The 11,027-nt window shown below is 33.5% G+C and overlaps 1 long non-coding RNA gene across 1 annotated transcript in view; it reads right to left on the minus strand.

Moving 5' to 3' along the window:
* The window catches only part of LOC136826931 (uncharacterized), an 11,156-nt gene extending 364 nt beyond the window's left edge, over nucleotides 1–10,792 (minus strand). Inside the window, exons 1-5 of the long non-coding RNA XR_010849757.1 lie at nucleotides 10,606–10,792; nucleotides 8,663–8,698; nucleotides 6,572–6,775; nucleotides 3,444–3,498; nucleotides 1–250 (exon numbers count right to left, since the gene is read on the minus strand). The exon at nucleotides 1–250 is cut by the window's left edge and continues 364 nt beyond it. This is a non-coding gene — a long non-coding RNA (uncharacterized lncRNA). The remainder of the gene's footprint in view (nucleotides 251–3,443; nucleotides 3,499–6,571; nucleotides 6,776–8,662; nucleotides 8,699–10,605) is intronic.
* Nucleotides 10,793–11,027: the final 235 nt, after the last annotated feature.

The raw sequence follows: 11,027 nt of genomic DNA on the forward strand, positions 1-11,027 counted from the left end.
TCTCAACTTGAGACTAAATCACATCCACACCTTATCTTTAAATTATCTTGCACCAGGATCATATACCTTCTTATAATGTTATGCTTAGATCATACACATAGCATACAATTTTTGATCATTAACACAGGACTTATAGAAAAAATGCGGAGGGTAGATACAACAGTAATTATCCATGGTACATCCATCAGGTTCTCCTGGTAGCCAGTGACTCGTTGTTATATCTGCCTTGCGGCCATCCGTATATACCCAGCTGTAAAGAAAAGAAAGATGTGTGTGTGTGTATATATATATATATATATATATATATATATATATATATATATATATATATATATATATATATATACTGTATATATATATATACATAATTATATGTGTGTTGTGTGTGCGAAGGGAAAATAAGACATTTCGAAGTAACTGGATAATTCGCCGCACCTAAAATATTAAAATGGTGGATAATTGATAACGACAGATAACTTCATAAACAATAGACAGGATAAATGAGAAAAGACGTTCAAATAGCCATTGTTGGTCTTTTGCTTTGAAAATTCGAGAATGAACTTCATTATTGTACATAAATCAGAAACATTTTGCTGTACCAACCGTTCTGAATTTTTTTTTTATGTATAAAACATCACTTACGACATGTATTTAACAATGTAGTGATTTAATGATATTGTTATTCCTACGGTCACTGACACTGGCCCAGATTTTCCAAACCTAGTTTGACATCATTATTAACATTATTATTCAGAACATGAACCCTGTTCATATGGAACAATCGCACAGGGGCCACTGACTTGAAATTCAAACTTCCAAAGAATATGGTGTTCATTAGGAAGAAGTAACGGAGAGCAATAGGAAATACAGAAAGAAGAGATCAGTTATCAGAAAAGAAAAAAATAAATTAACATAATAAAAATAGATAAAAATGCAAATTATTATTCTTTTATGGTGCTAATGCGTTGCATCTTTGCTTGAACTTTTGAAGTTCCAATTGCACATCATCTTCAGGGAGACTGTTCCACAGCCCAACGGTGCGAAGAATAAAGCACCTCTGGAACTGAGAATTGTGAATTCATTCTTTCGAAGAGCAACACTCGAACAAAATAAAGTTTGTAAATGATTAAGTAAAGCCTTTCGATGTACTAATGATATACAGAGAACTCCAACTGAGACAAAGATAATATAATTCCAGAAGCATTAGTACTCCGCTGAGAATCATTTTGGACACTGACACCGAAGTGCTAGATTAAAAAATATTTGACACAAAAATTTTATTATAGTAGTATAGATTCCTGTTTTCAATTTGTCAATTATCACTTTTTATGCTGCAATGTTCCCAAAGAGCAAAGTTATATGTTCCATTAACAGATGTTCAGTTTAGCCGTGTTTGCATGGAATATCAGCATTCTGTTCATGAATATAGAGTGTTGATAAGAAAACTGTTTATACAAGAATTAGGAAGAATATGATGAGAACTCACAATTATAAGTATCAGGGATATGTCACAGTATACAGTGAAGACAGTATTAGTTAATGGATATGAATTTAATAATTAGAGTTAATCATGGTCCTAAAACTTAGTTTGATGTATGTGTGATTTTAGATGGTTTAAAGAGATGCATTATTTTTGCATGACCAGATTTAAGTGCTTTATCATTACTATATCAAACTGAGGCCATCCCTTGATTTCGGCAAGCTTAGTTTCGAAGCAGTTTTCTTGAAATTGCTTTACCAAATTAGGAACTATCTTAATAAGGGCACATTTTAGGAATACAAACTACAAATTCAGTAATATATCAAGACTTGCGTACTTATCAAGATTCTGTTATCAAGATTCTACTAGATTCAAGAATTGTCTGTTCCCCTCTATGATAATGTTCTGAATTAGCCTTTCACTTTACCTCCAGCCCCATTTCCTTTCTTATATCTTGTTGTCCAACACCTCTGTCCGATACTTCCTGGTGCAACTATGGAGTTTCCTCCTAGTTCCACCTCTCAGTCCCTGTATATACTTCATTTCCTTTATTTTCTGGATCTCTTTGTGTTGTTGCCCAACAAACCCAACTTCCTTCTTTCACTGTCTTGAGGGTGAATAGCCAAAAGTGCCCCAGTGCTTGACTTTACATCTTAAATTTCATAAATCAACAATGTTCTGCATTTCAGTATCTTTCTCTGTACCCTGCACCTTAAGTAACAGTATGTTAGGCTAGGATTTATACTTTTAATTGCTATTATCACTCTTAGGGCGTTTTTTAAATGAAGCATAGATATTTCCCTATGAATTTTCTTGTTTTTGAATCTGTTTCCTCATTGTAGATGATGCTATTCACTCGTTTTTGTTTTTCCCCACAGAAAAACTCAAATTTCCTACTGTCCACGCTGGTAGAGCCGGGCTAAAAATCTTGTATGGTGACAGTGCCGATAATTTCGGCCATTTCCAAGGAGATTAATTGCAAGATTTAACAAACAAACACACAAAACAGTTTAGATGTTGATAAAGAACTCATTTATTTTTGTAGGAGAGAGGATCAGGACTCTAGATATTCTTTAGAGTTGGAAACCATTATCTCCAGAGTAAAGAATATTGATTCCTATGAGAATTATAAGAAAAAGGAACAGTAGCAGAAGCTAGGACGGTCTGATACGCCTAATCCCTCGACCAGATGATCAAGTACTATTATAGGAGGTAAATTCTGACAGGAGAAGGGACACTTGCTTTGGTAACTGAAGTTGAAACGTTGTCCTGAATTGCTACACCACCAAGGAGTTACTTTAAACCCATATATTACTTTTTACAGACATAGCAAATAATTCTAATGAGAACCTTTAACCAGGGCCTAATATTCAGTTTGGTCTTGTATATTGATACTACTTTGTATGCGAATGCACGTTGTTCACTGCTACCGATACATTTTCCCTATCGTGCATTATGAAGACTCGTCATGTACTAGAACACATTAAAGAAACTGTTCGGTTTGACAAACTTATGGGTTATCGGTGTAATCTAGTTGGTAATGATTTAATGAGTGCTTTACTGGGTGTCCGTCTCTGATTTGTCAGATATTCATATGACTTCTGAACGCGTAGATTATATTAGTTCATTTAAATGGAAAGTCAGAATAATGTTGAAAATTACTTTTTAATGGCAACCCGTCAAATCGGATAAGGAACAGCGTCAATGCAGAACTCACTAATTATTTCGTGGTTTGCTCTTCTTTGCTGCTCTTGTTCGTATGCCTGATTAATACGGGAACAGTATAGCTTTAATTGATTCCCCAACATTTTTATGAAGTTGCATTGTTTTTGCTCTCCCGGTATTATTCAGTATTTATAATCTTTTTTAATGCATTTAACTTACACATGGAACTCGAGCTCGATGATATTAACTTCATAACTTTAATATAATACACAAAGTGTTTATCGATTTCTATACTTACTTCCCTTCTTCGAGTTCATCAGTGCATCCTATATGGAATCCTTCATCCTGCCAACCTACCAAAGAATAATGCCAGTTAAGAGAGGATAGCGTGATTAGCAAGCAAGGATTTGATAAACTTAAGGAGATCCATCAAAGTTCCAATTGAAGTTTAGATGAGGGGGGATTTGTGTATGTTAACAAGGTTAAAGAAATATTTTTTGTGTTAATGGCAAATGTAATTTTGATACTGAAATTTATATAAGGAATGTCTTTGTCCAGGGAAAGGAAATGGTTTTCAATTCACTGACTATTTTACCGTCAGATGTGTAAGTTTAAAACATTAGTTACTGAACCTGTTATTTAGAAAAAATGTTTTCTAGACACAGGGCTATAAATATGGTCTTTAGAAATGCAAGATCTAATCATATATTTATATTGGATAACCATATTACAATTTGATATTAAAAATCCTGAAGTTTAAACAATATTCCAAGCATTCGGTCATCAAAAATCTAAGATGCAATCACCCGTAAGTAAAGTCAGTATATATTCATTAGCCTAAGACTTAAGTACTGGTCCTCATATTGGTACTCAGAGGCTACGTAACAGAATGAAAGTCTGTGACACTGGTGATAAGGAACCTAGGATTACAAATTTTGATCCTTTATTTTGGTATTCAGAAACCAAAGATATCGACAAAGTTCCCCGAACTAGGTACTCAAAAGACTAACCATACAATAATTAATCACATTTGGTGTTCAAAACTAAAGTTAGTTGAATTATGTAGAAAGAATATTAACCATAGTTAGCAAAAATTGATATTAAAACTAAACAAAGTTATTTGCATTGGACAAAAGAAATATAGTTAACAGAATTTAGAATTCAGACAACTCACCATAGTTAAGTAAGTCTGATATATAAAAACGTCGGATTGAAATATAAATCCTTAAATTTAGTAGTCAGAAACTGAGGCACTAGAGATAGGCCCCCTACTTCTTCAGAAAAGGAAGTAAGGTTTAGAAAGAACCTGCATCCACCCACTCTGTTGGCTTCTCAATCATAATATAACTCAACGCGCTTATAGGACTCCTAAGGCCTCTTGCAAGTTTCTAAGCATCGATTGCATGGATATGGTTGCCAATCATATGGTCACTCATCCTTGCACCGACCGGATACCTTTGATCTAGGCCTATGCCACTGAATTTAACATTCAGAAACATATGGTCTGAACGTAAGTCCAATAATTGGTGCTCAGAAAATCCAGATGTAAAGATTTCCTTTATATTTAGTATTAAGAAAACTCAGGTATGGAGACGGGTCCCTGAATCTTTTAATGAGAAACCTAGTGTCTAAATATATTTAATGGAATTCTATGTTTATAAACTTTGAATCTTTACCAGCAAATAATATCAGCTGTCGCTCATGAAATGAAATAAGCTTAGGGAAGAACAATACTCTGTTGAAATTTACCATCACTTGTGTCTAAAGCCAGATCTGCAGTTGTAATGACTTGGGCCGAGGTATTCTTAAGCACCTGAGATTTATATCGGAAAGTTATTATTTCTAGAACTCAAGGCCTCTTTTCTGTCGATTTAACACCGCGGCTGCGATGACAACTGATCATAAGGCAATGCTGCTTTCCCCAGGTGAAATCTTGAAAATGGAAGCAGCCAGGAACGTCCAACTTGGATGGATATTTACCTCAGGCCAATAATTTATTTAATTTCTAGAAAGATGAAACGAGGTGAAAGAACTTGCATGTATATTTCAAACCGTTAACTTGTAAAGTGTAATATCATGCATTTTTGCTTTACGTAAGGGAGTTTTCCCACCAACAGGAAATTCGTATGATTTTGAATGTTCTGCAACCACTGCTAAGGCCTGGTCCACTTTGCATAGTAACGTTTTGCTTAGGGATTTTAAATTTCGGAAAATAGTTTGTAGTGGTTTCATAGCAAATGAAAATAACATATAATGATACCACAGATGATGTAGGCAATGCTGCATTCTTAGGTTCTTCTGCCCTACGGAGTCTGGAATACTGGGACTGCTCATCTGTCTGGAAGTCAGTAACCATGCCGGATTTTTTAATTTTTAGAAAGGATTGTTAGAAGTGGTGGTTCCTGCTTCTAAGATTAGTAATTAGGTCAGCCAGTACTAAGGAGACATCCTCTTTGGCCATTTTCCATACCTTCTTCATTAATAGGAACTTCTATTAGCTCTTTGAACTAATGTGCATTCTACTCCCGTTGTGTAGCATCGGTATCCTCATTCTACTGAAGTGAGGCGCAGTCACACTGCCAAGTACAAGAAGTCTATCATCCCTTTTACTGTCGAACTGGAAAAGGGTCATCCTGGAAATGTTATTGATACTGGTACTTACAAGTTAAGAGCGGCTTCTGCACTACTTCGTTACACTTAGTTTTTCGGACCCGTATTCCTTTTTTTAAGTAGATATACATTTGTTTGTTAAATTACCTTCATTAGAATGTCATTTTCTGCTCTCTGTTTTATGTTTTCACCTATGGGCCATTCTCATCGTTGGAAGCTTCATTTGCAAGTCGATGGCCTTTAAAATTTGTCCCTGAGAAAATAACTAATTTTTTATAATAATAATAATAATAATAATAATAATAATAATAATAATAATAATAATAATAATAATAACGCTATCATATCTAGTTATGACCTGAGAACCAAACCAGTTCAGGAACATAAAAACTTCTAAATTCAGTGTTTGCTCCTGTTATACACTCTTGTTTTTCCTTACATTTACTGCTGCATGTGTTTTTCAAGAAGAATCTTGTAAGATTTTCTGCCCTTAAGTGGAGGCACACTTTCCAGAACCCATATATAATATCACTGATATTGCAATAAATGCATTATCTGCTCAATATCCGGACTGATGACCACCCATGACAGCCAGACGCCCTTAGCTCAAAGCCTCGTGACCTTCTTTAAGGGCGTGGCCATGGGCTTAGCAACTTCAACTAAAAGATAGGTGTTTAGAAACTTGCAGAAGACCTTAGCAGTTAGCAGTCTGATTTGAGTGGTAATGGCTCTAAATGAGATCAGAGAAGCCAACATAGTCAGTGATTGTTATTACTTTTGACGGTATTCCTACCAAAGCTATAACAAGAACCTTACCTGGTTGCTGTAGGATGTAGTCAATAACTTCATAATGCAGATATCCCATGTCAAGGATAGCCAAGGTGGTGGAGTGGCTTTCTACAGAACTCTTTTGCCTCGTACCAAGTTCTCTTCATATCCATTCCAAACATGATGCAGTACACTAAGGAATCTTGAGGCTCAAGGTAAAAACTCACAAATTCATCCGGACCTATGCAAGTTCTACAGGGTTAAAAGTGAAAGAAAGGGCAATATGAAATGGGAAAACATACCAGTAATTTGAATAAAAATCTTGAGAGTAGTAGTAACAATATTTGAGACTTGATTCTTTTGAATGGATATTAAGGAAAATATATTAAAATTTCATATAAACCACAACGAAAGGATCGAAAATAGGACTAGACGAAACGTAGGCCAAAATTTGTTGGTCACTGGCTAGTCAAATAATAAATTAGCAGTTTAGTTGTATTTCAATACAACTGAAAAAATATTTCCGATATTGCAACCTCTCTCTCTCTCTCTCTCTCTCTCTCTCTCTCTCTCTCTCTCTCTCTCTCTCTCTCTCTCTCTCTCTTCAAAATGAAAAAGAATTGTATTAGCACTTAAACAAATAGCCCCCACCCAAAAAAAAGGCCTCTGCTGCGCCCACTAGCCCTTATCATATGAAGAGTGTTCATATTCCATATTCTCAAGCAAAAAATGAAAATAAATATGAGACCATATTATAACGGTCTCCAGAGATGCCGTTACTGAGCCGGAGGAAAAATATTGGGAGGTGACTCCCAATATATATATATATATATATATATATATATATATATATATATATATATATATATATATATATATATATATATATATATATATATATATATATATATATATATATATCGAGTTTTGATTGGAATCTAAGTGATGCCAATGGAAGTTAACCACCCAAGAGTAGTTTACAGGTGTTCTTTTAAAACCTTGGCGGATAATGATAATGATAATAACAATTATTATTATTATTATTATTATTATTATTATTAATTTTGTGCTATTGATCACCCAAGAAAAATTTTTTGGTATTCTTTTAAAAACCTTGGCGGATAATAATAATAATAATAATAATAATAATAATAATAATAATAATAATAAATGAACTTCGGACAGCTGCTTTATAATTTACCTGCTGAAACGAAAAAAACTCGTGCGCCAAGTTGAGGAGGCGTAATGTAAGCTCAACGGCATACAGAGTGCCATTCTTTTCAGCGAAGTTCTCACTAAAGAGGGTCTTCTTCCAAGATATTCTTATAATAATAATAATAATAATAATAATAATAATAATAATAATAATAATAATAATAATAATAATAATAATAATAATAAATGCTCCAGCTCCCCAGAGTGATTGAAGAAATAAATAATTAGCATTTGATAATCTCTGTTTTTGCACCATTTCTACACTCCCCAAAAACAGCATTGGAACTCCCAGTAACTTACGAACCAATTATTGAGTTGAGTTTTATAACATCAGAGCAGTCAGCCAATAAATCATATTTGCCCTTTCGTAGCAACAATCACTTCAAGGTCAAGGACATCAAGAGAAGCTTAAATGGGACACAGTAAAGAAGCCATCATCCATTTTGAGATGTTTTCATATAGTTAGGTGTGCCGCGACGGCTGTTGATGGAGTTATTATCCTGTCACTTCAGTCAATTTTATAAGTAGTGGTCTCAGAAACAACAGTAGCAGTAGTAGTAGTGGGAGAGAAGTAGCATTTGAAACTTAAAGAAGACTTGATCTCCTTCATGAGATTTGCTGGGTGTTGCCTCAAAAAAAAAAAAAAAAAGATGCTTCCGACATCAAAACAGCGGAAGTGGCAGTTATTCGTAAACTAATCTTATTTTCACTCCCTCCGTCGTGCATCATATGTACAGTAGGTTTTTTATTCTGTTTTTTCAAAGGAACGGAAATAAATTTACTTGTCAGAGAATAGAAATCAACCATTCATTGTTATTCATGTATATAGGGATGAAGTTAATCATAGGCAACAAATTAGCTTAATGGATTATACATGATTTCACAAGAGAAAACAACACTGAAGAATTGGTAGTTCTCTCTCACATTGTCCAAGTACCGGTGTTAATGTTGTCAGAAGAGCTGAAAAAAAATGAGATTCGTTTGAGTAGTTAGAAAGTAATTGTATAATACATGTACATATATATATATATATATATATATATATATATATATATATATATATATATATATATATATATATATATATATATATATATATTATATACATATATACTTATAATTCCATTTTATGTATGCAGAAGTATTTATAAAGCAAATGTGGGTTGAATAGTAGTTTCTAGAAAAACTTTTATCAGGACTTTCCAATTTACTTCTAGTTCCTATTTATAGCAAGTAATATATATATGTGGATATATATTATATATATATATATATATATATATATATTATATAATGTATATATATATGTATATATATATATATATATATATATATATATATATATATATATATATATATATATATATATATATATATATATATATGACGACTCAACCTCCCACCGGCTCAATGGTGAGACGGTCAGCTGACTTTGTGAGGTTCGTGAATTTCTCCCGGCCTACCGCCCACCATTACACCCAGTTGTAAATGGGTAGCAGAGTCTACTATGGCAAAAAAAGGGCATGGTACTAGCAGCCTCATTTCTCGAAATTACTGAATATCACGGTAAACGTCACAGTTATGCATTCAGGAATGTAGTCTTCAGTACAACTCTTGCTACAACTAATCTAGCACCAGTCTTCCAGAAGGGATATATATATATATATATATATATATATATATATATATATATATATATATATATATATATATATATATATTATATATATATATATATATAGAAATATATATATATATATATATATATATATATACATAAATGTTAGTGTAATTAATGTTTTAAATGAATAGAAACATTCAAGTATATATAAAACACTTCTTCTGGCAAGTGAACCTGAAGTTGAATAGTGTACAAAAAGCCTGGCAATTCTGTATTTCTTTTCACACACATACACATATGACATATATATATATATATATATATATATATATATATATATATATATATATATATATATATATAAATGACTGAAAATAAACTCAGAACTGCCAAGCCTTTTGTTGATTGCATTCCATATCAGGCTCAATTGCTACAGAGGCATTTTACATGGTTAAATTCAATTACATTAACATTTACACACATCCCGTGAAAAGGAGATTTGCACTGTCATCTCTACGAGCTTGAGAGAGCTTTGTATGATGTACTCTCAGGTGCTGACATCTGGTAGTCGCATACGTATACGTGGGACTGACTTTGGGTAGGAGGAGAATGCTTCCTAATGTAGCGTGATCGGTAGCGTTGTGTGCTTGAAACTAAAAGCATTTTAAATGTAGGTTCGATCTTCCTCGAGAACAGAGGTTTATATCTTCCTCTTAATTTAGAGTTACATTAACACAAATGTTCATATAGGTGTTTTTTTCGAAGTTCCGACAGCTTTCGCCACAATTACTTCCAGACTTCCTTTTGCCATTTGGATTACTGCAGCTCAAAAGCATGTCATTCGTTAACTGTTCTACATCACCAAATCGATTTTGACCATTCTTTTTCCTTATGGCAATCTTTTGCATCATACATAATGCATAAGATGTTTATTATGTCCTAATCTTGCGGCAATATCTCAGTACAGCGAATGTTAATTAAATTAGATACAGTGGTAGCCATGATTTTGCAAATCCACATTGCAGTTATTTAGTGAAACGTTCTTAACCATTTATTTCACCATTTTACATGATTATAAAAAGTCAGTCGTTCCTAAAACTTGCAACAGACCTCATGGGTCGGATGCAAACGACAGTGGGTCACATTGAGCCCTGAGAAACACAGGAATGAGGAAATAATTAAATCTTTCGAGAAAAAGAAAAGAATATTTAACATTCAGTCACATGAATCGTTCGAAGGAACTCACGTCCTAGAGGTAAAAGTGACAGAAGATTTCTCATCTTCTTGCTGCTCGTTCGCTCGTGCGGGATTGCTTGCTGGTGTTGCGATCTTGACTCTTGTCGAAGAAGTTGCCTGTTTTCGAAAAAGAGGCTTATCTCTTATCACATAAGTGACGAGGACACTTCAGTGAGGGGAACTGGGAATCCTCATTCTGGTTATCATCTTTCTTTTATCTTTTCTGCTTTGTTTTTTTAGGGAATCCGATCGAATGTGTAATGTTTCTCGATGTCGTCGTAAACATAACAGATGATAACCATTAATTTTTTTTTTTTATTTAGGTGAAAGCCTCTCAGTTATAGTCAAGCACTCTAGCTATCCAACAGAACGAATATTTATTACTGACAATTTATGTCAAGTTTTTAGTTCTTATATTTCAACATTAATGCT

The sequence above is a fragment of the Macrobrachium rosenbergii genome, chromosome 41, assembly GCF_040412425.1.
Source record: "Macrobrachium rosenbergii isolate ZJJX-2024 chromosome 41, ASM4041242v1, whole genome shotgun sequence".
Taxonomy (NCBI): domain Eukaryota; kingdom Metazoa; phylum Arthropoda; class Malacostraca; order Decapoda; family Palaemonidae; genus Macrobrachium; species Macrobrachium rosenbergii.